This window comes from Trachypithecus francoisi, unplaced genomic scaffold, assembly GCF_009764315.1.
Source record: "Trachypithecus francoisi isolate TF-2019V2 unplaced genomic scaffold, Tfra_2.0 Lachesis_group10, whole genome shotgun sequence".
NCBI lineage: Eukaryota > Metazoa > Chordata > Mammalia > Primates > Cercopithecidae > Trachypithecus > Trachypithecus francoisi.
This window is the reverse complement of record NW_022681455.1, coordinates 96,927,069-96,954,960: the sequence shown is the minus strand read 5'-3', so window position 1 is coordinate 96,954,960 and position 27,892 is coordinate 96,927,069. Positions and strand designations below refer to the sequence as shown.

At 43.4% G+C, this 27,892-nt stretch overlaps 1 long non-coding RNA gene across 2 annotated transcripts; it reads left to right on the top strand.

Moving 5' to 3' along the window:
* Window positions 1-122: 122 nt before the first annotated feature.
* On the top strand, window positions 123-27,756 carry LOC117087815. 2 transcript variants are annotated; one of them, XR_004438925.1, is made up of 3 exons: window positions 123-560; window positions 26,122-26,240; window positions 27,050-27,756. It is a non-coding gene; the product is annotated as an uncharacterized LOC117087815 (long non-coding RNA). The 2 variants fall into 2 exon arrangements; XR_004438924.1 differs by lacking the exon at window positions 123-560 and adding an exon at window positions 22,983-23,436 and having other exon boundaries at window positions 27,050-27,752.
* The last annotated feature ends 136 nt before the right edge of the window (window positions 27,757-27,892 follow it).

The following is a 27,892-nucleotide window of genomic DNA, read 5'->3' as shown; positions in this document are numbered from 1 at the left end:
CTATAGATTACAGACATTGTGTAGAGAAGCACTGTGAAAATCCCTGTCCTGTTTTGTTCTGATCTAATTACCGGTGCATGCAGCCCCCAGTCACGTACCCCCTGCTTGCTCAATCGATCACGACCCTCTCACATGCACCCCCTTAGAGTTGTGAGCCCTTAAAAGGGACAGGAATTGCTCACTTGGGGAGCTCGGCTCTTGAGACAGGAGTCTTGCGGATGACCCTGGCTGAATAAATCCCTTCCTTCTTTAACTCGGTGTCTGAGCAGTTTTGTCTGCGGCTCGTCATGCTACATTTCTTGGTTCCCTGACTGGGAAGTGAGGTGATTGGTGGATGGTCGAGGCAGTTCCTTAGGCGGCTTAAGCCTGCCCCGTGGAACATCCCTGTGGGGGACTCTGAGCAGCCCGAGCGACGCGGATCCTGAGAGCGCTCCTGGGTAGGCATTTGCCCCGGTTGGACGCCTCGTCAGAGCAGTGTGTGACAGGCCCCGTGGAGGATCAACCCAGTGGCTGAACACTGGGAAGGAACTGGTACTTGGAGTCCGGACATCTGAAACTTGGTAAGACTAGTCTTGAGAACATGCTCACTCCATGTGAGTGGAAGTGTGGCCTGATCACCCACGGCGTGCCTTTATCAGCACTTTGGTTTGGTTTTGGTTTTGGTTTTGACTTGGTTTGAATTGCTCGACAGGACCCGTCTTGGGAACTTGCCCACTCCATTTGAGTGGAAACGAGGCCTGATCACCCACGGTGTTCCTATACTGGCACTTTGGTTTTTGTTTTGACTTGACTTGGATTGCTTGATACTTTGGTTTTGGTTTTGACCTGGCTTGGATTTCTGGATACTCTGATTTTGGTTTCGATTTTGGTTTGGTGTAAATTACTGAAGTGTGTGTGTGCCCTTTTTACCCGCTCTTTGTTTCGTGGTGTGCGTGTGGTGTGAGCGTGGTGTTTCGTCTCTAGGAATCATGGGTGAGGCACAAAGTAAGCTCACCCCACTAGGAACTTACGTTGAAAAATTTCAGAAAAAAGCATTTAAGGGAGACTAAGGAGTACTATGACACCAGGAAAACTTAAACCTTTGTGTAAGATAGACTGGCCAGCATTAGAGGTAGGTTGGCCATTAGAAGGAAGCCTGGACAGGTCCCCTGTTTCAAAGGTATGGCACAAGGTAACCTGTAAGCCAGGGCTCCCAGACCAGCTCCCGTACATAGACACTTGGTTACAGCTGGTTTTAGACCCCCCGCCCCCAACACACAGTGGTTGAGAAAAGAGCAGCATAAGCGGCTGGCAGAGGCAAGGAAAGATCAGCAGAGAGACAGAAAGGAAAGAGACAGAGAGGAAAAGAGGCAAAAAGAGAGAGAAAGAGACAGAGAGCAAGATACAGACAAAGAGGGAGTCAAGGAGAGAGAGAGAGAAAGAAAGAGAGAGGCAGAGAGAGAGAGAAAGAGACAGAGGCAAAAGGAAAGTCAAAGAGAGAGAGACAAAGTCAAAGAGAGAAAGAAAGAAAGAAAGATGATTTAACATTAACCGCTGAAAATTCCCTTAACCCAGCAGTTCCTAACAGGGGATCTAAATCTCAATTACCATACGAAGGTCTGACCAGACCTAAGAGGAACTCCCTTCAGGACAGGATGATTGATGGTTCCTTCTGGGTAACTGAAAAAAAAAAAAAGCCATCTATACCAATTCTAATTTGGACAAAACAAGGTCTTAATAATAGCAAAGGATAATTAAAATCCCAAACTTACAGGATTTTCAACAAAAGTAAAGTTTGCTAAAAGTTAACAGTGTAGGCCGGGCACAGTGGCTCACGCCTGTAATACCAGCACTTTGGGAGGACAAGGCAGGTGGATCACAAGGTCAGGAGATCAAGACCATCCTGGCTAACAGTGAGACCCCATCTCTACTAAAAATACAAAAAATTAGCCGGGCGTGGTGGTGGGCGCCTGTAGTCCCAACTACTCAGGAGGCTGAGGCAGGAGAATGGCGTTAACCTGGGAGGCGGAGCTTGCAGTGAGCTGAGATGGCGCCACTGTACTCCAGCCTGGGCGACAGAGCGAGACTCCGTCTCAAAAAAAAAAAAAAAGAAAAACAGTGTAACCTGTATTATAGTAACTTCTATTCTTGTTGCCTTAGACAGTCTAGTCCACAGACATAAAAAACAGTTCATTTTGGAAAAGAATGGTTATTATTTTTGAAAAAAGAAAAGGGAAAAAAGGGGGTGGTGGTGGAATTTATATAAAAAGAGTGTTATACGGTAAATTCTTGTCCTGAAATAAATTAACTGGTTGTTTAAAGAAAGAAGTGTTTGTAATAAGTCAGAAAGTTAAGGCATGTCGAAAAATTGCCTGTAAAAGTCGTGAAAGAAAAAAATGGTTATAAAAATAAGTGTGTTAAAAAAAGAATTTATGCAAAAAATGTTGTGTAATTTAAAAGTAACTATTATGAGGAGGCATAAGCAACCTTATGAGGAGGCATAAGAATGTATATTTTTACCTACATTAAAAAGTTAAAAAAATTATTGTTTTGAAGGTTTAAGCAAGTTTTAAAACATTAATTGTAAAGAAAATTCTGTGTTTAACATATTAGCTAAAGTTAAATAAGTATCATCCAGTTTTTCTGTGGACTGGACATTAAAGTAAAAGCATAACAGGTTTTTCTTAAAGCACCAATCTGCTCTTTAGCAAAAATTATAAAAGGTTAAAAGAGTCTATAAAATCTTACCCTATAGTCAAACATTAAAAATTAGATAACTATGTCTACAAGGTTTTATTAAAATTAGGTTTAACATTAATAACACACTAATATAAAGATAAAATTTAGCTTATCTGGTATAAAAATCATACAAAAAGCATTATTAAATATAAAATAGTGTTTAGCTTTCTTTGGTCTAAAAACTAATAAAAATAGGTGCTAAAGGCAATTTCTCAGTAAAAAGGCACTAAGGACTATAAAGTCCACTGCCAAGGTCCCCACATTTAAAACAAAATGTCAGTTTCTTAGAAAGTATATACTTGGTTTATCTTCCACTTTCCTTTCTCTCAAAAACTAAAAGTCTTTTAGCACATGTACCACCGCTAGAATTTCCGGTAAACCAGCACCAGCCTGAAGATCACGTTCTCATCAAAGAGTAGAAAGAAGAAAAACTCGAGCCAGCCTGGGAAGGACCCTACCTTGTGCTGCTAACCACCAAGACTGCTGTTCATACAGCAAAAAAAGGATGGACTCATCACACCTGAGTCAAGAAAGCACCACCCCCTCCAGAGTCGTGGGCCATAGTCCCAGGGGAAAACCCTACCAAACTAAAGCTAAGAAAAATCTAACTCGTTTCATCTATTCTATTAATCTTTCTTCTTTCTGTGCTCTATTGCTGACCATCTAGTTATTAACATAACCAAGTCAATTTCACCTCAAACTATTGCATTTAATGCTTGCCTTTTTATACCCTGTGGGGGACTTGCCAAGTCAAAGACAGCTCTCTACTTCAGAAAAGTGCTTCTGTCCCTCCTGACTGTCCTTAGACCGGGCATTAGTAAACTAGGACCATTTAATCTGGGGAGATTTCGATGAAGACTCCAGTGCCAACCAGGAGTCTTGCCCCTCGATGTAGAGCTTTCATGCCATATTTGGTCCAACATTCTTTGGACCACTAAAGAGCAAAGATGGACTGCACGAACCAGTTTTTGTAATTTCCTAAAACCATACATTCATTTTACCAGAGGATCATAGAAGTTAAAGACTTAAAACAAACTTTAGCAATTAAGACAGGATACCAAGATGCAAATGCCGGGTTAAAATGGATCAAATATTCCATCTGTGCATTAAACAAAAGCAATTGTTATGCTTGTGCACATGGCAGTCCAGAGGCCCAGATTGTCCCCCTTCCACTAAGGTGGTCCTCCAGTCGACCAGGCATAGGCTGCATGGTAGCTCTTTTCCAGGATTCTACAGCCTGGAGTAATAAGTCATGCCAAGCTCTCTCTGATGTATCCTGAAGTCGGGCACCCTGCAGGTCAGCCCCCGAGGGCCATCCAGCTTCTCTCTCCCAATACTAAGTTCACTTCATGTCTCTCACAACAGGGGAGAAACAGCATTCCTTGGAGACCTGAAGGGATGAGACGAGCTTAAGAATTTTCAAGAGCTTATCAATCAGTCAGCCCTTGTTCATCCCCGAGCAGATGTGTGGTGGTACTGTGGTGGACCTTTATTGGGCACTCTGCTGAATAACTAGAGTGACACTTGTACTTTAGTCCAATTGGCTATCCCTTTCACCCTGGCATTTCATCAATCAGAAGGAAAAAAAATAGGACATCGTAAAGTGAGAGAAGCCCCTTATGGGTCTTTAGACTCTCATGTCTGTTTAGATGCAATTGGAGCCCCATGAGGAATACCAGATCAATTTAAAACTTGAAATCAAATAGCTGCAGGATTTAAGTCCGTATTTTGGTGGGTGACAGTTAATAAAAATGTAGATTAGATAAACTATATCTATTACAACCAATGGCAACGAGGTTTTCATGAGTTAAAAGAAAAACTCATGTCGGCCCCAGCCCTGAAGCTACCTGACCTGACAAAACACTTTACACTCTATGTGTCAGAAGAGAAAAAATGGCACTTGGAGTTTTAACCCAGACTGTGGGGCCCTGGCCAAGGCCAGTGGCCTACCTTTCAAAACAACTAGACAGGGTTTCCAAAGGTTGGCCCCTAGGTCTAAGGGCCCTAGCAGAAACGGCCCTGTTAGCACAAGAAGCAGATAAACTAACCCTTAGGCAAAACCTGAATATAAAGGCCCCCCATGCTGTGGTAACTTTAATAAACACCAAAGGACATCATTGGTTAACAACTGCTAGATGAACCAAGCACCAAAGCTTGCTATGTGAAAATTCCCACATAACCATTGAAGTTTGCAACACCCTAAACCCCACCACCTTTCTCCCGGTATCAGCGAGCCCAGTTGAACATAACTGTGTAGAGGTGTTGGACTCAGTTTATTCTAGCAGGCCCAACCTCCGAGACCATCCTTGAACATGAGTAGACTGTGAGCAGCACGTGGACAGGAGCAGCTTCGCCAACCCCTGCCAAATGACTCTGAAGAAGACGACAAGCCCTCCTCCACTCACACCCGGAAACTGACTGGTCCACGCATGGCCGAAGCATGAGGAAACTCATTACAGGACTCATTTTCCTTAAAATTTGGACTTGTACAGTAAGGATTTCAACTGACCTTCCTCAGACTGAGGGCTGTTCCCAGTGTATACATCAAGTCACTAAGGTAGGACAAAAGGTGGCTATGGTCCTATTATTTTATTGTTATTATAAGTGTACTGGAACTCTAAAGAGAACTTGTTTGTATAATGTTATTCTATACAAGGTGTGTAGCCCAGGAAATGACCAACCTGATGTGTGTTATGACCCATCTGAGCCTCCCATGACCACAGTTTTTAAAATAAGATTAAGAACTGAAGACTGGTAGGGGCTCATAAACAATACGAGTAAAGAGTTAGCCAAAACAGAAGAAAAAGGGGTGCCCAAACAAGTCGCCTTAAAATTTGATGCCTGTGCTGTCATTAATAGTAAAAAGTTAGGAATAAGATGTAGCTCTCTTAATTAGAAAAGAGGCTATATGGCAGAAAATAAGTACATCTGTCATGAATTAGGACTGTGTGGAAATAAATATTAATACTGGTCTTGTGTCATTTAAGCCACTTGGACAAAAAAAAAAAAAAAGAAAAGGATCCAGTCCACCTTCAGAAAGGAAAAACTGGCCCTTCCTGTACTAAGGGACAACGTAACCCCTTAGAGCTAGTAATAACCAATCCCCTTGATCCTTGCTGGAAAAAAGGGGAACGTGCAACCCTAAAAATTGGTGGAGCTGGACTGGATCTTCAAGTAAATATCGTGGTTTGAGAAAAAGTTTATAAACGCTCTCCTGAGCCAGTATTTCAAACCTTCTGTGATAAACTAAAAGTGCCAGTACCAGAAATTCCATGAAAAACAAGAAATTTGTTTTTGCAATTAGCCAAGCGTGTAGCCCAGTATCTCAATGTCAATTCATGTTACATATGTGGAGGAACTGTAACAGGAGATCGGTGGCCATAGGAAGCCTCAGAATTAGTACCTACAGACCCAGTTCCTGATAAACTCTCGGCCCGAAAGAATCACCTTGATCACTTTTAGGTCCTAAAAGTCTCAATCATTAGACAATACTGTATAGCAAGAGTGGAGAAGGACTTCACCCTTCCTGTAGGAAGACTACATGGTGGAGTTGAAACCACACAGAGAAAAATCCATTCAGTAAATTTCCAAAGTTGCAGAAATTTCCAAAGTTGCAGAAACCGTTTAGGCCCACCCAGAATCCCACTAGGACTGGACGGCCCCCACTGGGCTATACTGGATATGTGGACATAGAGCCTATGCTAAGTTGCCTGACCAGCAGACAAGTAGTTGTGTTATTGGCACTATTAAACCATCTTTCTTCCTACTGCCCATAAAAACAGGTGAACTCCTGGGCTTCCCTGTCTATGCTTCCCGCGAAAAAAGAGGCATAGCTGTAGGAAATTGAAAAAATGATAAATGACCCCCCAAGAGAGTCATACAATATTATAGGCCTGCTACTTAGGCACAAGACAGCTCGTGGGGATACTGGACCCCCATTTACATGATCCACGGAATCATATAGTTACAAGCTGTTTTAAAAATAATCACTAATAAAACCAGCAGAGCCTTGACTATTCTGGCCTGGCAAGAAAGTCAGATGAGAAATGCTATCTATCAAAATAGATTAGCTCTCGACTACTTGCTAGCAGCTGAAGGAGAGGTCTGTAGGAAATTTAACCTTACTAATTGCTGCCTACACGTAGATAATCAAGGGCAAGTAGTTGAAGACATAGATATATGACAAAACTGGCACACGTGCCCGTGCAAGTGTGGCATGGATTTGATCCTGGGGCCATGTTTAGAAAATGATTCCCAGTGCTAGGAGGATTTAAAACTCTTATAGTAAGAGTTATAATAGTAATAGGAACCTACTTACTGCTCCCGTGTTTGCTACCTGTACTTCTTCAAATGATAGAAAGCTTCATCGCTACCTTTCTGGTGAAGCATTAGTTCACCAGAATGCTTCAGCACAAGTGTAACTATATGAATCACTATCCATCTGTCTTGTGAGAAGACATGGTAGTAAAAATGAAAGTGAGAACTCCCACTATTGAGTGAGAGTCTCAAAGAGGAGGAATAAGGGAGGAGACCACCCCTCATATTGTCTTATGCCCAATTTCTGCCTCCAAAGAAAGAAAAAGTAAAAACTAAAAGGCAGAAATGAAATCCACAAGCAGATAGCCCAGCACCACACCCTGGGCCTGGTAGTTAAAGATCGACCCCTGATCTAACCGCTTATGTTATGTATAGATTGCAGACATTGTATAGAAAAGCACTGTGAAAATCCCTGTCCTGTTTTGTTCTGATCTAATTACCGGTCCATGCAGCCCCCAGTCACGTACCCCCTGCTTGCTCAATCGATCATGACCCTCTCATGCTCACCCATTTAGAATTGTGAGCCCTTAAAAGGGACAGGAATTGCTCATTTGGGGAGCTTGGCTTTTGAGACAGGAGTCTTGCCGATGCCCCTGGCCGAATAAACCCCTTCCTTCTTTAACTCGGTGTCTGAGGAGTTTTGTCTGTGGCTCGTCCTACTACACCAGAAGATACAGATCCTCCTCTTTCCAGCACCCAGAGAGGACCAGAAAGACTCAGCCTGGCATTAATACTGTGCGTTTCCCTGTAGAAGGGCTGGGTCCATGGTAGAAAATCAGACCATTCCTATAAGCTCAGGAAGAGATCACAGAGAAAAAAAAATAATACAAGTGATTTTTAGAGCAAATGATAAGATTTTCACCTGCACTTTTAATGATAGAAATCAGAATTAAAACTACAAACAGATAGCATTGAAAAACACATGTGGCCCGGGCTTAGTGACTCACATCTGTAATCCCAGCACTTTGGGAGGCTGAGGCAGCAGATCACCTGAGGTCAGGAGTTTGAGACCAGCCTGCCCAACATGGCAAAAACCCATCTCTACTGAAAATACGAAATTAGCAGGGTGTCGTGGTGCATGCCTGTAATCCCAGCTACTCAGGAGGCTGAGGTAGGAGAATCACCTGAACTCGGGAGACGGAGTTTGCAGTGAGCAGAGATCACGCCATTGCACTCCAGCCCGGGCAACAAGAGCAAAACTCTGTCAAAGAAAAAAAAAATCCATGTGCTTGGCAAAGATAAAAAAATGTAAAGTGTACTGTGCAGGGTGTCTGTGAGAAGGTAGGTGTGATCAAGTGCTGATGGTGGTGTGCACACTGGAGGGTGACCATTGTAGCTTTCAAAATGTAAAAGGCACATGTTCAAAAAGCAGCTCCACTTATGGGAGATTATTCTGCATATTTCTTTACACATTGTGCACAAAGAAGTGACTGTCGTTCATTGCAATCTTGTTTGTAACAGACTGGACTAGGCTTAAATGTTCATGACAATGGCAATAGGTTCAATGAGTTATGATACATCTGTATAGTGGAATTCTAAACAGCCCATAAAAATATAAGGTCTGGCCGGGCGCGGTGGCTCAAGCCTGTAATCCCAGCACTTTGGGAGGCCAAGACGGGTGGATCACGAGGTCAGGAGATCGAGACCATCCTGGCTAACATGGCGAAACCCTGTCTCTACTAAAAAAATACAAAAACTAGCCGGGCGAGGTGGTGGGTGCCTGTAGTCCCAGCTACTTGGGAGGCTGAGGCAGGAGAATGGCATAAACCCGGGAGGCGGAGCTTGCAGTGAGCTGAGATCCGGCCACTGCACTCCAGCCTGGGTGACAGAGCAAGACTCCGTCTAAAAAAAAAAAAAAATATATATATATATATATAAGGTCTGCTGGCCACAGTGGGTCGCAACTGTAATCTCAGCACCTTGGGAGGCTGAGATGGGAGAATCGTTTGAGCCCAGGAGTTTGAGACCAGCTTGGTAACAGAGGGAGATCCAATCTCCACAAAAAACAAAAATAAATAAAAATTAGCTGGGTGTGGTGGCACATACCTGTGGTCCCAGCTACTTGGGAGGTTGAGGTGGGAGGATTGCTTGAAGCCAGGAGGTTGAGGCTGCAGTGAGCCATGATCACACCACTGCACTCCAGCCTTGGCAACAGAGCAAGACCCTGTCCCAGAAATAAAACAAAACAACAACAACAACTGCAAATACCCAGTAGCTCTATGTGTCACCATATGGAAGGATCATGAAGATATTATGTTAAAGGAAAAACAAAGTGTAGATTGGTATGGATCAGGATACCACTACTTTTGGTGGGGGAATGAGGGAAGTGGGAAGAGGCAACCTAACCATATACATTTGTTTATGAACAGAATACATCTACTGGGAGACCACTATCTGTTTAGTACAGAAACGCAGAACCAGCCGGGTGCGGTGGCTCATGCCTGTAATCCCAGCACTTTGGGAGGCCGAGGTGGGCGGATCACCTGAAGTCAGGGGTTCGAGACCAGCCTGGGCAACATGGTGAAATTCCGTCTCTGCTAAAAAGACAAAAATTATCCAGACGTGGTGGCGCATGCCTGTAATCCCAGCTACTTAGGAGGCTGAAGCAGGGGAATTGCTTGAACTTGAGAGGTGGAGTTTGTAGTGAGCCAAGATCGTGCCACTGCACTCCAGCCAGGGAAACAGAGTGAGACTCTGTCTCAAAAAATAAAAGGAAAATAGGCCAGGCGCGGTGGCTCACGCCTGTTAATCCCAGCACTTTGGGAGGCCAAGGCAGGTGAATCACAAGGTCAGGAGATCGAGACCATCCTGGCTAACATGGTAAAATCCCGTCTCTACTAAAAATACAAAAAATTAGACGTGGTGGCATGTGCCTGTAGTCCCAGCTACTCAGGAGGCTGAGGCAGGAGAATGGCGTGAATCCAGGAGGCGGAGCTTGCAGTGAGCTGAGATCCCACCACTGCACTCCAGCCTGGGCGACACAGCGAGATTCTGTTTCAAAAAAAAAAAAAAAGAAAGAAAGAAAAAGAAAAAAAATAAATGCAGAACCTGGCAGAATAGAGATGTGTTTCTGAACCAAACAGGTGGTGGTGGCTGCCTCTGAGAGGACTAGGGAGCTGAAGGCACACTCAGCTGGGAGAGAAACTTACACTGGAGGTGTTTTTTTTTTAGCATTTGGATTATTTTTACCATATGCTTGTATTAACATTTTCAAAAAAAAAAAAAAAGTAAGCAAAAAAAAAAAGAAAGATAAAAGAAAAGCAAAAATAAAATAAAATGTAACAATAATTCCAACATCCAGAAATAAGCCCTAGTAAGACTTTGACTCAGAATTTTCTATAGTTTTGGAATTAATTTCAAACTTAAAGAAAACTGGCAACAACAATAAAAAGATCTTTTTACTCACATGTGTGCCTGGCCACATCTGCTTTGTCATTCCTCTTTCCCCTCTCGCTCTCAACATATATGTAGATATATACAGTACACATATACATATACATATACATATACATATATATTTTCCTCTGAACTATTTGAGAGTATGTTGCCCCTTTACTACTAAATACATCATTATATATTTCCTAAAGGCAAGGATATTAATTTATCTAACCATAATACAGTTAACAATATCAGGAAATCTAACTTTGATACGATACTATCATCTAGTCTACAGACTTTACTTAAATTTCCACAATTGTCTCACTCATGGCCTATACAGCAACTTTTCTTCTGGTTCAGGATCTAACCCAGGAACAACAATTACATTTAGTTGTCCTGTGTTTTATTCTCTGTTCACGTGAAACCATTCCTCAGCTTTTCTTTTTCCTCATGACCTTGACAGGTTTCTTTTGTTTTTTTAAATAGAGATGGGGTTTCACCATGTTGCCCAGTCTGGTCTGGAACTGCTGGGCTCAAGCGATCTCCTCGCCTTGGCCTCCCAAAGTGCTGAGATTACAGGCATGAGCTACCAAGCCAGGCTGACCTTGACAGTTTTGAAGAGTATAGGCCAGTTATTATATAGAGTGCCCCTCAAGATTTGCCTGATAAACTTTTTTAAGATTAGATACAACAGTTTCTGCATTTCTGTCAGCAACAGAAATGATGTTGTGTCCTCAGCCTGTCCTGCCGAGAGGTGTGTGATGTCCGTTTGTCCCATTACTACTGACATACATACATTTTTAAAACACAAAAACAATTAGCTTGTATTAAACAAGCTACTTTGTAACCTCCCCAATCAAAGATTATGATCATCTTCATTTTTTAACATTCACTATTTTTAGTTTTATTTGTTTGTTTGTTTTTCTTTGAGATGGAGTCTTGCTCTGTCGCCCAGGCTGGAGTGCAGTGGCATGATTTTGGCTCACTGCAACTTTTACCTCCCAGGTTCAAGCGATTCTCCTGCCTCAGCCTGTCGAGTAACTGGGACTACAGGTGCCCGCCACCATGCCCGGCTAATTTTTGTATTTTTAGTAAAGATAAGATTTCACCATGTTGTTCAGGCTGGTCTTGAACTCCTGACCTCAGGTGATTCACTCACCTCGGCCTCCCAAAGTGCTGGGATTACAGGAGCGAGTCACTGTGCCCAGCCAGTTTTATTTGTTTTTGAATAGGTAATATAGTCATATGGTATAGTCGCTGGACTACAGGCATGTGCCACCACACCCAACTATTTTTTTCCCTCCCTTCCTTCCTTCCTTCCTTCCTTCCTTTTCTTTCTCCTCCTCCTCCTCCTCCTCCTTCTTCTTCTTTTTTTTTTTTTGTGGAAACAGTCTCACTACGTTGCCAAGGCTGGTCTCAAACTCCTGGGCTCAAGCAGTCCTCCCACCTCAGCCTCCCAAAGTGCTGGGATTACAGGTGTGAGCCACCGCACCTGACCAGCAGGCTCCTTTGATCCCTCTAGAAACAGTCAAGATTTCTTAGAGACCAGCCTAGTAGATGAGGTGGGACACTCCTTTGGGCTCAGAAAGCAAGGTCTGAGTTTCAAGTGATGCTGTAACCATCTTTCCATGGTGAATAGATATACTTCTACATCAGCATCTAAGGAAGCTTGTTTCACTCCTGTTTCAGGGAAGCCCAAGATCCACAGGTCAGAGGCAAATGGTGGGAGTGAGGGTCTGGGAGCGCCATGAGCAGGAGCTATAGACTGGGACCATAAGCCTAAGCCTGAGCAGGCCAGCGTTCCAGCCAGACTCTGGTACTAATCAGTCAGCTGGGTGACCCTGGGCAACTCACTCCTTTTTTCATCCTTCTTTCCTCATCTGTACAATAGGCATAATTCCACCACTACATTTATTTGTATTTTTCTTTTTTGGTTGTTTTTTTAGAGATAGGTCTTCACTCTGTTGCCAAAGCTGGAGTACAGTGGTGCCATCAGAGCTCACTGCAGCCTTGAACTCCTGGGCTCAAGCAGTCCCTCTGCCTCAGCCTCCTGAGTAGCTGGGACTATAGGTGCGTGTCACTGCACCTGGCTATTTTTTTTATTTTTTGTAGACATGGGGTCTCTCTATGTTGTCTAGGCTTGTCTTGAATCCTGGGCTTGAACGATTCTCTTTCCTCGGTCTCCCAAAGCACTGGAATTACAGGCGTAAGCCACCATGCCCACCCAGCCAACATTTAGCTGTTTTGAGGAATAAATGAACTAATCTGTAGGAAGCCCCTGGTGCTTAGCAGGCACTTAGTAAAAGTAACTACAACTTCCCAACCCAACAGGGAGGTAGAAATCACAGCCAGCAGGTGACCGTGGGGGCTCTCCCAGTACACACCCCTTTCAAAACCCACAGGACAGCAGCTCCGCCCACATCTGCTGGACTTGCTGAAAGGCATTGATTTTGATGACAATTTCACTTCCTTTGATGGTATCATTAGTACTTCTAGAAAGCCCAAAATACTGCCTTCCTTTGAGTCAGGGACTGTTCCCTAATAGCCCCTATTCCTTCAAACTATGAAACTGAAGGGAATGCTTTCTTTGGTCAGGGGTTTTACTGACTGTTCCTGGGGTGTGGGGTTCTTACCCCATGTGGGAGGCTATGAGACTCAGGAGTCATTCAGTCGTTCCCTTCATTCAAGAACTATTAATTGAGGGCCAGGCAGTCTTCCACCTAGGTACTTGGAATAGATACATCAGCAAACAAAACTGGCGAATATCCCTGGTCTTGTGGAATTTACATTCTCAGAGAGGGCAGGAGGAAATACAGTAAACATAACCAATCAATCATGCAGTTTGTTAGATCATGCAGTTGTTTGTTAGAAGGTAATTAATGCTATGGGAAAAAGTACAAGTAAAGAGGCCCAGAAGTTGCTGGGGTAGGCAACACGTGGTGTATACAATCAAATGGTCAGGGTGGGCTTCTTAGAGGAGATGCAAAGCCCTTCAGCAGCCCTGTGAAGTGGTGTCCATTTCACAGACGGTGCAATTGGGGCAGAGATGGGCTAAATAACTTGCCTGAGGTCAAACTGCAAGAAAGGGCAGGGCCAGGATTCTAGACCAGGCTGACTGGCTTGAGGCTGCATGTCACAATTCCTTATATAAGAGCTGCAAGGAATCTGGGGATGAGGAAACTGAGGCTCAGAGAAAGAAAAGAAAGTTGCTAAAAGTCATGGAGCAGGAGGAAGTGTGGGGTTAGTGAATCTCCTCTCACGAGGGAGAGCGGTGCCCTAGCCTGGCATTCCCAAAAGGGAGAGGCTTTTAGATGATCCACAGAAAAACTTTTGTTGTTGTTGTTTTAAATAGTTTTAATTTATGTATATGAAAAAGAAATTATAAATGCATTGAAAATAATTTCACAAAGATTAAGTGCTTAGGATGAATAATTTTTTTTTTTTTTTTGAGACAGAGTTTCGCTCTTGTCTCCCAGGCTGGAGTGCAGTGGTGCGATCTCAGCTCACTGTAACCTCCACCTCCTAGGTTCAAGCGATTCTCCTGCCTCAGCCTCCTGAGTAGCTGGGATTACAGGCATCTGCTACCACGCCCTGCTAATTTTTTGTATTTTTAGTAGAGACAGGGCTTTGCCATGTTGGGCAGGCTGGTCTTGAACTCCTGACCTCAGGTGATCTGCCTGCCTTGGCCTCTCAAAGTGCTGGAATTACAGGGGTAAGCCACAGTGCCTGGCCAGGGTGAATAATTTTTAAGTGAGCTAATTTAATGAAGATAGTACTAAATAAACTATAGCACAGGTAGAACATAGTTATGGCAAAATTCAGAGGACAGTGCTTCATGCTGCAGTTTGGAATGTTTTGCCTTCAGTCTGTTATAGGACCAACAAGTTCGTATGTCCATGGTACAGTAACAGAAAAATACACTAAGACAGCAGGATTTGCAGCAGAGAAAGTTTTTGCAGAGCACCACATAAGGAGATAGAAGAAGACTCAAATCCATCTCTCCAAGGAGTGGTGGGCTGGGATATTTTTTGAGGCAGAGTCTCACTTTGTCACCCAGGCTGGGGTTTTTAAGAGGATCATGGCAGGTGAGGGGCTGGAAAATTGAGGCCATTGATTGGCTGGGGTAAGAGGAATGAAATCATCAGGATGTGGAAACTGGGTTTTTTGGTATGTCAGCTTCTCATGGTGTCCTTCTGACCAGCTGATGTCAGTGGAGTCCTTCAGAACAGCTGACGTCAGTACTTTCACTGTTACGCAGGACTTGAAAGACTATCTCAAATGGAAAACAATGTTTCACAACGTTCAAGTTGTTATCTACAGAGCAGTTAAGGGGTGGCAGGGTTTATGTCATTCGAGGGCAAGAGGCAGTGAATGACCATGAGGAAGGAGGCCAGGGAGCAAGGTGACCTGGTGATTAATGCTGAATGTCCTGAAAGCTTGGTTTAGTTTCACTTCCCTCCCTCCCTTGTCAGCTGATTAATTTTATAAACTTTATAGGGATGGTTTCAAATCATAGCTTCCTCTGGGGCCAGAGAAGGAGATTTTTGGAAGGGCCTGGAAACTCAGCCTCCTTGTTCAAGGATCCCATGTTGTCGTCACCACAAGCTTCCCCACAAACTGTCCCTGCCTCATTGCCTGCACCTGTGGGAACCAGCCCTTTTTATGGACAATTTTATCTTCAAAGTGCTTTTGGTTTGTTAATTGCCCGGTGCAGCCCTGCCAAGGATGGTGGTTTGCACCAAGCCCACTAAAGAACCCAAACATCCCTGATGGGTTGATGTGAACAGCGTGGGGAAGACCTTGCCAGGCTGTCTCGGCAAGGCATGGCTCTGAGTTAGAGAAGCCTGGGAGAGAATCCCAACTCCACCACTTTAATGCATCTCTGGGAGCCTCAATTAATTATTATTATTATTTTTTGAGACAAGGTCTCACTCTGTCACCCAGGCTGGAGTGCAGTAGTGCAATCGTGGTTCACTGCAACCTTGACATCCTGGGCTCAAGTGATCCTCCTGCCTCAGCCTCCCAAGCAGCTGGGACTACAGGTGTGCACCACTATACTGACTAATTAAAAAAAAATTTTTTTTGGTAGAGTCTGGGTCTCACTATATTGTCCAGGCTGGTCTTGAACTTCTGGGCTCAAACAATCCTCCAGCCTCAGCCTCCCAAAGTGTTAGGATTACAGTAATCTTTTTAAACCTATGAAATGGGGATGATAATAGAATTGTCAGGAAGACTCGATGTAACAAATGGCTGTTGCTCCCTTTCACATCTAAGTGTCACATCCTCCACATGGCATTCAGTGTTCGGTACCATCTCTCCTTTAGCCTCCAGAACATTCTATATGTTCCTCTTGTATAACACAGATCAGTTGTCCACCTTGTATTGGGGTGAACTGTGTCCCTGTCATGCCTTGAGGGTGAGGTTTATGGCTAAGACATCATTATATCTCTCTCAGTAGGAAGCCCAGGGCTTGGCATGAAGTTCAGTAAGTGTTTGTGTGCCTGAGAGGCAGCTCATGTAGTAAACAAAACAAGAGCGAGGGCCCTAAAGCCCCACTCTGTGGGTTCAATCCCCGGTTCTGTCCTTCATTGTCAGCGGATCTTAAGCAAGATACTTAATCTCTTCCTGCCTCAGAGTCCGGACCTGTAAAATGGGGGTAATTAATAATAGCACCTACAACATCAAGTTGTTGCGAGGATTAAATAAGTCAACATGGTTAAAGTGCTTATAACAGTAGCTGCTGTGGGATGAGAGCCATACAGTCGTTGGCTGTTATTTATTGTAACCAGCATCTAGCACAGGGCCTTTTGCCAGATGTAGCCCCTGTAAACTTTGTAAAGCTGACCTAAAAGACTAAACCCCTATCCCATCCTCTCTCCATGCATACACATACTTTGCAAGTTTATGAAATTCTACCATTTCTTTTTTCCTTTTCCTTCCTTCCTTCCTTCCTTCTTTCCTTCTTTTCTTTTTTTTTTTTTGGGGAGATGGAGTGTGTTACTCTGTCACCCAGGCTGGAGTGGCAGAGGTGAGATCATGGCTTACTGCAGCCTTGACCTCCTGAGTTCAAGCGGTTCTCCCACCTCAGCCTCCTGTGTAGCTGAGGTCACAGGCGCACATCACCATTCCTGGCTGATTTTTTATTTTTCATAGAGATGGGGTCTCACTACATTGCCCAGGCTGGTTTCGAACTCCTGGACTTGAGCAACCCTCCTGCCTTGGCCTCCCAAAGTGCTGAGATTACAGGCATGAGCCACCGCACCTGACCTGAAATTCCACCATTCCTAATTCATTCTTTGGAGTTAAGATAATGTACTTATTAAAATGCAATTGTTGTCACCTTCAAATATTAGTTGAACAGTTCCTGCATAAAAGGCTTTGTGCAGAAATACTATGTGGTCTTAAAAAAATGAGGATGCTCTCCAAAGCATATGAAATGAAAAAAGAAAAATATAAAACCATGCATGTAGTATTCTATCATTTATGGAGTACACAAAAGCTAGGTAAGGCATATGTTTAAGAAGAGAGGACTTATCTGTGTAACTACAGACCATCTGTGGAAGGAGACCCAGGGAACTATGTCAGTGGGGCATCTCCAGGGAGAGGATTTTGGTGGTGAGGACTGGGATGGGAGGGGGACTTTCTTTCATTGTACACATTATGTCCTTTTTAAAGTAAATATACTTTTGTTCTTGTAGGGATGGGGTTTTCCCATGTTGCCCAGGCTGGTCTCGAACTCCTGGGCTCAAGTAATCCACCCGTCTCGACCTCCCAAACTGCGGGATTATAGGTGTGAAGCCACCATGCCTGGCCTTAAAGTAAATATCCCAGTACCTTGGGAGGCTGAGGAGGGTGGATCACCTGAGGTCAGGAGTTTGAAACCAGCCTGGCCAACATGGTGAAACCCCATCTCTACTAAAAACACAAAAATTAGCCAGGTGTGGTAGCGGGCATCTATAATCCCAGCTACTCGGGAGGCTGAGGCAAGAGAATCACTTGAACCTGGGAGGTGGAGGTTGCAGTGAGCTGAGATAATGCCACTGCACTCCAGCCTGGGTGACAGAGGCACTGTCTCAGAAAAAAAAAAAAAAAAAAAAAAAGTAAATATACATTTTATTGTGATAAAATATATATAACATAAATTTTACCATTTTAACCACTTTAAAGTATGTAATTCAGTGGCATTAAGCCACAAAGTTGTGTAACCATCACCATTATTTCCAGAACTTTTTCATCATCCCCAACAGAAACTCTGTACCTATTACACGATAACTCCCCATTTCCTCCTCCCCCCAGCCCTTGGTAACCTCTATCCTACTTTCTGCTTCTAGGAATTTGACTAGGTACCTCACATAAGTGGAATCATACAGTATTTGTCTTTTTGTGGGTGGCTTATTTCACTTAACATAATATCTTCAAGGTTCATCCATATTATAGCAGGGGTCGGAACTTCATTCCTTTTCATGGTTGAATAATATTCCATTGTATGTACTGACCACATTTTGTTTCTGCATTCTTTTGTTGATGGACACTTGGGTTGCTTCTACTTTTAGGCTGGAAGCATTATCACGAATAATGCTGTTGTGAGCATTGATGCAAGTGTTTTTTTGAGTCCTTGTTTTCATTTCTTTTGGGTATATATGTAGGAGTGGAATTGCTGGATCACATGGTAATTCTGTTTAATCTTTGAGGACTTGTCCTGTTTTCCACAGCACCATTTTACAGTTCCCCCAGCAATGTACAAAGATTGAATCCCAATTTCTCCACATATAAAAGTATGTGCTTTTATACCTTTTAATTTGGTATATCAAAGTATTACCTATTCAAATAAGAAATTAAAGAAATACTTTTAAAAGGCTCCGGGCTAAAGAGCTCAGGTGGGTGAGTGGAAGGTGAAAGACACCAGTGATAAAAAGCAGCCCTGTTCAGAAGGAGCACATGACTAGGAGTCAAGAGAACTGACTTAGTCTTGACTCTGCATTGATTGGTTGCATTCTTACATTCCCCTCTGAGACTCAGTTTCCCCAGGGGTCAAAGGAAAGGGCTGGATCAGGTGCTCCTGAGTTCCCTTCCTGCTCCATTAACTAAGGACCCCACATAGATAGGTCAGAAGGGAAGTGTGGACAACATCCTCTCCAAGTGGGTGCATACTCTTGGCTTGCATCCCCCACCTCCTTTCCTCACTGGCTTCCAGTTGGCTTAAGCAATGCAGGAGACAAAGGTGGGAGGAGAAGAAGGTTGAGATTTTCAGTGCTTGTTTCCTTCTTACACTGCTGCCTCCAGCAGCTCCAGCCAGGTGCCCTCTCACTGGGTTTCTGAGATAGAGTTTCCTTATTCCTTTAGGCCTAGGGGTGGTGTGTTCATTTGCTTGGGCTGCCCTAACAAAGTACTACAAACTGAGCGGCTTAAACAACAGAAATGTATTTTCTCATAGTCCTAGAGGCTACAAGTCCAAGATCAAGGTGTTGGCAGAGTTGGTTCCCTCAGATGCCGTGAGAAAGAATTTGTTCCACGCCTCTCCTGGCTTCTGGTGGTTTGCTGGCCATCCTTGGCATTGCTTGGCTGGTAGAAGCATCATCCTGATCTCTGTCTTCATCTTCATGTACTACCCTCCCTGTGTGTGTGTCTCATGTCCAAATTTCCCCTTTTTATAAGGACACCAGTCATATTGGATAATGCATTTGATTATGACACCCTACTTTGATTTTCTCTGCAAAGCCCCTATCTCTAAACAAGCTCACATTCTGTGGATAAGGAAACTGTGGTGTATACATATACATACACACGGATAAGTTTCCTTATCCACAGATATATATGATATATATCATATATATATGATGGAATACTACTCAGCCATGAAAAGGAATGAATTAATGGCATTCACAATAACCTGGATGAGATTGGTGACTATTATAATTGAAGCAACTCAGGAATGGAAAACCAAACATCGTATGTTCTCACTCATAAGTGGGAGCTAAGCTATGAGGATGCAAAGGCATAAGAATGACACCATGAACTTTGGGGACTCAGGGGAAAAGGGTGGGAAGGAAGTGAGGGTAAAAGACTACAAATTGGTGCAGCGTATCCTGCTCGGGTGATTGGTGCACGAAAATCTCACGAATCACCACTAAAGAACTTACTTATGTAACCAAACACCACCTGTTCCCCAGTAACCTTTGGAAATAAAATTAAAAAAAAAAAAAAATTTAAAATGCAGTTTTTGTTTCATTGGTATCTATGCCTAAAAAACATACTGCCAAGTCTTGCTTGTTTCCTTTTTTCTCCAATAAAAAGAAATTTATGTAAAAAAAACAAAAAACAAGCTCACATTCTGAGATACTGAGTCACCCCAAAACAGGTGGTCCCAGCTTCCCCTTTTGCCTGTTTATCCTGTGTGGTGTCCCAAATCCTACTCTCCATTTCACGTCTTCACAGTCACAGGTGAGCACGCCTTCTGCAGGTGAGCATGCCTTCTGCAGGTGGGCACACTTTCTGTAGGTAAGCACGCCTTCTGCAGGTTAGCACGCCTTCTGCAGGTGGGCACACTTTCTGTAGGTAAGCACGCCTTCTGCAGGTTAGCACGCCTTCTGCAGGTGAGCACGCCTTCTGCAGGTGAGCACGCCTTTTCTGTGTTGTGCGGGAATCCATCAAGCCTCATCACCTCGGCCAGTTCACTTTTGTCGATGGATTTGTCATTTAAGACCTAGTCAACCACACTGGGAAGGTCCAGAAGACATGCTTTTTCCAGTCCTGTCAGAAATAAATCTGTGAGAGGAACCCCCACATCCTTAAGAAGCTCTGTGAGGCCAGTTATGGTGGCTCACGCCTATAATCTCAACACTTTGGGAGGAGGCCGAGGTGGGCAGATGTCTTGAGTCCAGGATATGAGACCAGCCTGGGCAACATGGCAAAACCCATGTCTACAAAAAAATACAAAAATTCTGGGTGTGGTGGCACACACACTTGTAGTCCTAGCTACTCAGGAGGCTGAGATGGGAGGATCACTTGTGCCTGGGAGGTTGAGGTTGCAGTGAGCCATGATAGTGCCACTGCAATCCCCGCTGGGTGACAGAGCGAGACCCTGTCTTAAAAACAAAAACAAAAAAGGCAGCAGTACTGTGATTTCTCTGTAGGCCAGAACTTAACAGTGGGAACTGCAGTCACTGAATTAGGAAACCTAAATCCAATGGGAGTAATTGGATTTCAGGATGGCAGGGCTAGTGGTAGCATGTAACTGCCAAGGACGAGCTGGACATAGTTGCTGCTGCTGAAAGAAAAGAGAATCTGGGGACCCCAAACTCACTACACTGGAGGGAAGTTAAGTTTGGGAACTGAGTCATGCAAGAAACTGCCTTTTTTGTTCCCAAATAGATAGCTGTAATTTCGCATGCTTACTTTATCTTATGTAAAATGGAGTTACTGAACACCAGAAAATGTATCACTGACTTTTCCCCTACTCCCTCTTTCCACATAAAAAAAAGTATCAATTCACTGAGCGCTAATCAGAGCCTCACAAAAATGTAACCACTTGGCTTCATTGCCTACTCTCTCTCCTTTTTTATTTCCCTTCCTCTCCTTGAGGAAGAGGAGAGGAAGGTCTTTCCCCTTTAAATATCAAAGGGGATAATGCTGTTTCCCCTTTAAGTATCAAAGTTCCTAAAATCCTCTTTGGAACAAGCACAGGTCTTAGATCCTACTGTGACTTGTGTTTCTTTTTCCCAGTCACATCCTTGACCTTGGCAAAATAAACCTCTAATCAATTGCCCCCCCCGCCGCAAAAAAAAGGGAGGGAGCGCTGATCTTTGTTTCTCAGTGTCTTCCTCTGGAGAGTTCTACAGGGTTGGCACAGGCCTGATCTCTGTGTTACCTCTTGTTTGCACCTGGGAGCTGAGGCTGGTAGAGGGAAAGGGAGACTTTTTGGGTGTAGGGAGCCAGAGGTTCTCATGACATGTCCACATCTGCTTTAGGGTTCTGTTTCTCTCGGAGCTGGCCCCTTAAGGAAGATGTGATGCTAAAGTGTGCCCAGGTTGATAAAGAAACTAGGAATTGCATTCCCAGGATCCCACGAAGGGGCCACATGGGGGTTTCAGCATCGAGGAGGCTTGGAGGGAAGATGATATATCTTCAAATACCCGATAAGCTGACATGGGCAGAGTGATGAAGCCAGTCCGTTTCCACAGACTGATAATGTGGCTCATTACAACTTGGGCATTTCAGAGAATTTCTTTTCCAGAGACAGGGTCTTGTTCTGTTACCCAGGCTGGAGTGCAGTGGTGCGATCATAGTTCACTGCAGCCTCGATCTCCTGGGCTCTAGTGATCCTCCCACCTCAGCCTCCCGAGTAGCTGGGACTACAGGTGTATGCTACCATGCCCAGCTAATTTTTTTGTATTTTTTTTTGTAGAGACAGAGTCTTGCTCTATTGTCCAGGCTGGTCTCAACCTGGGAACTGCATTGAAATGTAATGGCCTCCATGTGAGATGTGAGCCACCCGCACACAGGAAGTATTTAAACAGGGGCAGGATGGTGATTCTCGCCTTGGGCAGAAGCCTGGGCTGGTGATCTCTCTGGCCCCTTCCTACTTGGAAATGCCATGAATGTGGAAATGGAACTTGGAGTTTCCTTTAGTCTTCCAAGTCCCCTGAGGACATGATGTTCAGATTCACAAAGCTGCATATTGCTTTCAGCTATAGGAGTTTGTACCAAAGTAGAAAAACTCAAACCTTCCAGAGCAGGTGCTCCAGAGGTTGGCTTCCCGCTCAAATAGGTAGTTACTAAAGCTGAGTCAAGGCTGAGCCAGCGTCTGATGCTAGTCACACCAGGAATGCAGGGGGCTATAAAGAGAACACTTCTTGGAAAATGGAACAGACTCCAGCTATCAGCTTTGATCTGAACCCAGGACAGGATGGGCCAGAAGCTGGTCCCTCTGCCCCTTGAGACCTGGGCTTACTGCATCCAGGTGTGGCCTCCTCTAATTTCAGAATCATTTGAAGACTTCTTAGCTCAGCTCTTTGTTGCTCTGGCAAAGCAGGCTTGTCATTGTTAGCACATCTCGGGTCACACCTTCCCATCAATTTCATTTACTACTGTGGGTTTGGCAGGTGGAGATGAAAGTGGGAGGAGTTTTTCACAGATCCTAACAATGAAAAGATTAAGAAGAGTAGGTTGGTAGATTGAAAACAATCACAACTCATGTAAGTTATATAGTCATTTCAAAATCAGAAGCTTATGCCTGGCCAGGCATGGTGGTTCACGTCTGCAATCCTAGCACTTTGGGAGGCCGAGACAGGTGGATCACTTGAGGTCGGGAGTTCAAGACCAGCCTGGCCAACAGGGCGAAACCTGATCTCTACTAAAAATACAAAAATTAGCCCAGTGTGGTGGCGCACACCTGTAATCCCAACTACTCGGGAGGCTGAGGCAGGAGAATTGCTTGAACCTGGGAGGTAGAGGTGTGGAGGTTGCAGTGAGCTGAGATTGTGCCACTGCACTCCAGTGTGGGTGACAGGGCGAGACTCTGTCTAAAAAGGAAAAAAGAAGCTTATGCAAAAGCCAGAGAATGTTAGAAAAGTAACAACCATATCAACAAAAATTAATCAAAATGCTTTGAGTGAATTGTCTGGTAAAACTATTATGGTATTTGGATTCCAGTGGGTCAAATCTTTCTGATTTTCCTAAAAGTAATTAACTGAATAAATCTTTGGATGACTGAGGATGCGATGTTTTATTGTTATTTATAAAAACATGAAGTCCTGATCCTCATATGTGTGCAAATGGTGATCACTCTCCCATGGCTTCCCTTCTTTGCTTCTGCAGTCTCCGGCTCACTCATGTTGCCTAGAATCTTAAGGATGCCTAGAATCTAAGGATACTTATAGTAATAATATGCTATAATATTATTAACCAAACTACACTCTCCAGATTTCACCAATTTTCTCACTAATGTCCTTTTTCTGTTCCAGGATCCAGTCCAGGATTGTACCCAGGATTGCATTTAGTGAATGTCAGGTTATCTACATGATGGTAAATGGTGCAAAACAAGAAAAAGAAACATTACTTCTCAATGCTTATTAGTGCAAAACCATATAATCTATTCTGTACTTTTCAATGGGGAGAAGTTATATAGGTGAATCCTACAGGCTGGGATAGATAGAGCAGGGTGATGTGAGAGACTAGGGGTGCAGGACAGTCCTCTCTGAGGAAGGGAGTGTTGAGCTGAGATCTGATTGTAAGAGCCAGGTTTGAAACAATCTAGGGGCAGAGCATTCCAGGTGGAGAGAATTGTAAGGTGGTATAGTAGGTCCTGCCAAATGAGTTCAAGATGTGAATACTGATTTATTGGAATAGGCAATCATTCATTCACCAAATATTTAAAGAGCACCCGCTAGTGCCAGGAACTGTTGAAGGTGCCTGGATGACGTTAGGCTAGAATGTTTCTTGTCGGGGAAGCCAGGCCAGGGAAGTGTGAGAGGAGGGATAGGCTGATGTTAAGCTAGGATGTAGAGCTGGGAGGGATGCTTAGTGAGACTTCTGAGTTCAATCAAAGTTAGGAGGGCCTGCAGAGCCATCTGAGTTCCACTGGGGATGGGCAGGAGTCAGGGGTGGATGCCTGAGTCTTGATTCTCAGATGAGCCGAGAAGCCTAGGCTGGAGCTTGAGGACATCTGGAACCTGGAGTAGGAGGTGCTTAGTTTCAGGTTGAGATTGGTGCAGAAGGCTCAGATCCCAACCCTTCACAGCTAGACTTGAAAAGATTTGGGGTAAAACATTTCAGGCGGATTCCAGGTGGAGGGAACTGCAAGTGCCAAGGCCAGGAGGTGAGACCAAATTTGATATGTTGGAATGATTTCCAGACACAGGAGTTTGGATTTTATTCCATGTGTAATGGGAAGCCACTGGATAATTTCATATATGGGACTGACATGATTTTATTTTTAAAAATTAACTTATTTTCTTGAGATAGTCTCACTCTGTTGCCCAGAATGGAGTGCAATGGTGTGATCATGGCTTACTGCAGCCTTGACCCCCTGGGCCCAAGCCATCCTCCCACTTCAGCCTCACAAGTAGCTGGGGCTACAGGTGAGCACCACCCCACCCAGCTAATTGTTTTGTATTTTTTGTAGAGATAGAGTTTTACCCTGTTTTCCAGGCTGGTCTCGAACTCCTGGGTTCAAGCAATCCACCCACCTTGGCCTCTTAAAGTGCTGGGATTACAGGTGTAAGCCATCACGCTTGGCCATTTTTTTATTTAAAAACATTTTAAATCACTTTTCTTGAGGCATAATTTACAAATAACAAAATACAGTCACTTTAAATGTACAGTTTGGTGAGTTTTGACAAATATATCCAGCTACATAACCACCACCATAATCAAAATACAGATAGAGCCTTCTTATCACCCTAAAAAGTTCTCACAATTGATTCTCCTATTACTACCCCAATCTCCAGCCTTAGGCAAGAGATCCTGCAGTTCCTTTGCCCAGCTTCCTGGAGTTACCATCTTGCATAACCATGTATGTTTGTCAAAACCGAGAAATTAACATTGCTACAGTGTCACGAACCAAACTATCAGCTCTAATCAGATTTCACCAATTTTCTCATTAATGTCCTTTTTTCTGCTCCAGGATCCATTCCAGGAGTGCACCCAGGATTGTATTTAGTAATCATGTCTCTTTAATCTCTTCCGATCAGTGACAGTTTCTCAGACTTTCTTCATTTTTCACAAACGTGGCAGTTTTGGGGCAAACTGGTCAGGTGTTTTGTAGAATGTCCTTCGATTTGGGTTTAGCTGATGTTTTCTTATGATTAGAGTTTACAGATTTGGGGAAGAAAACCACAGAGATGACGTGCCCTTCTCATCCCAACATATCAGGGAGTATTTGATACCAAATTCTATCGCTGGTGATGTTAACCTAGGTCACTTGGTTAAAATGGTGTCTGCCAGGTTCCCTCCTATGAAGTCACTATTTTTCCCTTTCCATAATCTACTTTTTGGAATCAAGTCGGGAAGTACAGCCCATCTATAAATGGGAGGAGAGTTAAGCTTCACCTCCAGAGTGGGGGAAGTACACATATACTATTTGGAGTTATTTATTCATAGAGAAAGCTTCTTTTTTTTTTGAGAGGGGGTCTCATTCTGTCACCCAGGCTGGAGTGCAGTGGTGCAATCTCAGCTCACTGTAACCTATGCCTCCCAAGCTTGAGCAATCCTCCTGCCTCAGCCTCCTGAGTAGCTGAGACCACAGGCATGTGCCACCACACCCAGCTAATTTTTGTATTTTTGGTAGAGACAGAATCTTGCCATGTTACCAGGCTGGTCATGAACTCCTGAGCTCAAGCAATCCGCCTGCCTCAGCCTCCCAAAGTGCTAGGATTACAGGCATGGGCCACCGTGCTTGGCAGAGGAAGCTTTTTTTTTTTTTTTTTAAAATAGGGGAAATAACAGCATATTTGTATTTTGCTGGAAGTGATCCAAAAGGGAACAAAACACTTGTGAGAGTTTTTTTGGTTTATTCAGTAAGTGTTGAAAATATTTTCACACCAGGACTTTTCTCATTTATAAAAACCTTAATAATATACTTTATTTAGCACAATATATGCAAAATATTATGATTTCAAAATATGATCAACATAAAAATATCAGTCAGATATTTGAAATTCTTATTTTATGTGAATTCTTGCAGATCTGTCTTGTATTTTATGCTTACAGCTTATTTCAGTGAACTAGCCACATTTCAAGTTCTCAATGGCCATATGACTCAGGCTACCATATTGGAGAGCACAGCTCTAGACCTTTTTGAAACCAGTGCAGGGCAGGCCGGGATCTTGGTGAGTGTGCACTTCATTCTCCAGTCTCCAGTCTCTCAACTCTACCATCTTTGATGTATTTCTGTGACCACAATTCCTGAAAGTTCATGTTGAGGAAGCATCTTGATAGTGACATTTTGTTTTTTTGTTTTGTAGTTAAAACAATATTTTTACTTTATTTTTCTCTATTTTATTTTTTAATTTTAAAAAATTTTGTGAGTGCCTAGATGTATATATTTATGGGGTATGTGAGATGCTGAGATACTGGCAGGCAATGTGAAATAAGCACATCCTGGAGAAAGGGGTATCCATCCCCTCAAGCATTTCTCCTTTGAATTACAAACAATCCAGTTACACTCTAAGTTATTTCAAAATGTGCAATTAAGTTATTATTGACGACAGTCACCCTGCTGTGCTATCAAATACTAGGTCTTATTCATTCTTTCTATTTTTTTTGGTACCCATTCACCATCCCCACCTCCCCCCCGATATCTAAATTCTGAAGTGCCATTTTTGGATACTGATAAAGCTGAGAGCTAGCTACCTAAGTACCTTAAATTGTGACAACAATTTGTCTCCCTTTCCCAGCACAGTGATTTCATAGTCATGTTTTCTTTCTGTGTTTTCTTCATAGTGCCTTTCACGCTGCTCCCTGATCTTCTTCTGTTCTTACCTTTGAACTTTTAAAAATTGAACTTCTCATTATGAGATAATTATAGACTCACAAGCAGTTGTAAGAAATAATATAGAGAGACCTCAAGTCTCTTTACCCATTTTCCTCTAATGGTTACATCTTGCAAAATGTTATTTTCTCTCTTTTTAAAATAAAGATATTTGGCTGCTTTGTGAAGGCAAAGTGGGAGCAGAGAGACTGCTGGGAGGTGACTGTGACTGGGTAGAGATTTGGACCAGGAGAGAGCGAGAGAAGATGCTGGACCATGCTGCCATTCTGGGGGAGAGGCGGAGGTGAGCTGTAGCCACATGACCCTCACAGGAAACACTGATGCTTAACTCCAAAAAGAACCTTCTTCACCAAGGCCAAGTCAAAAGCACAGTCTGTGTAACAGTCAGTTTCCAGCAGGAAAGAGGGGGTACAACGTGTTTACAGTTTAGGGTAGGAAAAACAATTTGCCCTTCACCTTTCTGAGTTCTTAGCTGGGACCCCTGCTAGTATTTGCAACAAAAGACAGATTAACAAGAGAAAAACAAGATTGTATTAACATGTATATATCACATGTACATGGGAGACAGCCAGGGAATGAGTAATTCTCAAAGAGGTTATTTAGAATTCCAGCTTATATAGTATCTCTGACAAAAGACAATACATTTTTAGAGAAGTGATAAGACAAAAAGGACCTTGAGTCTCTAAGGGATCGCAAATTGTAGGAAGGCAAATATACAAGAAACTAATGGTAGATAAAGACTGGTTAGAAAAATTTGTTAGGAAGATTCCTCTGGTCTAATAAAGCCCTGAAGACATCTTCATTAATCGACCTTTGTCCTTCCCAGTACGAAGGGGAGGAGGGACACCTATGTCCTGCTTTAGGCAAATAGAGACAAACAGAAAGCTTTTCTTATATCTACTTCTTCTCAGCTGCTTTCAGCTCAAAATAATCCTCATGCCAAATGGTATATTTGGTGTGGAAGAGCCTGCTACCTTTCAACAGAACCAG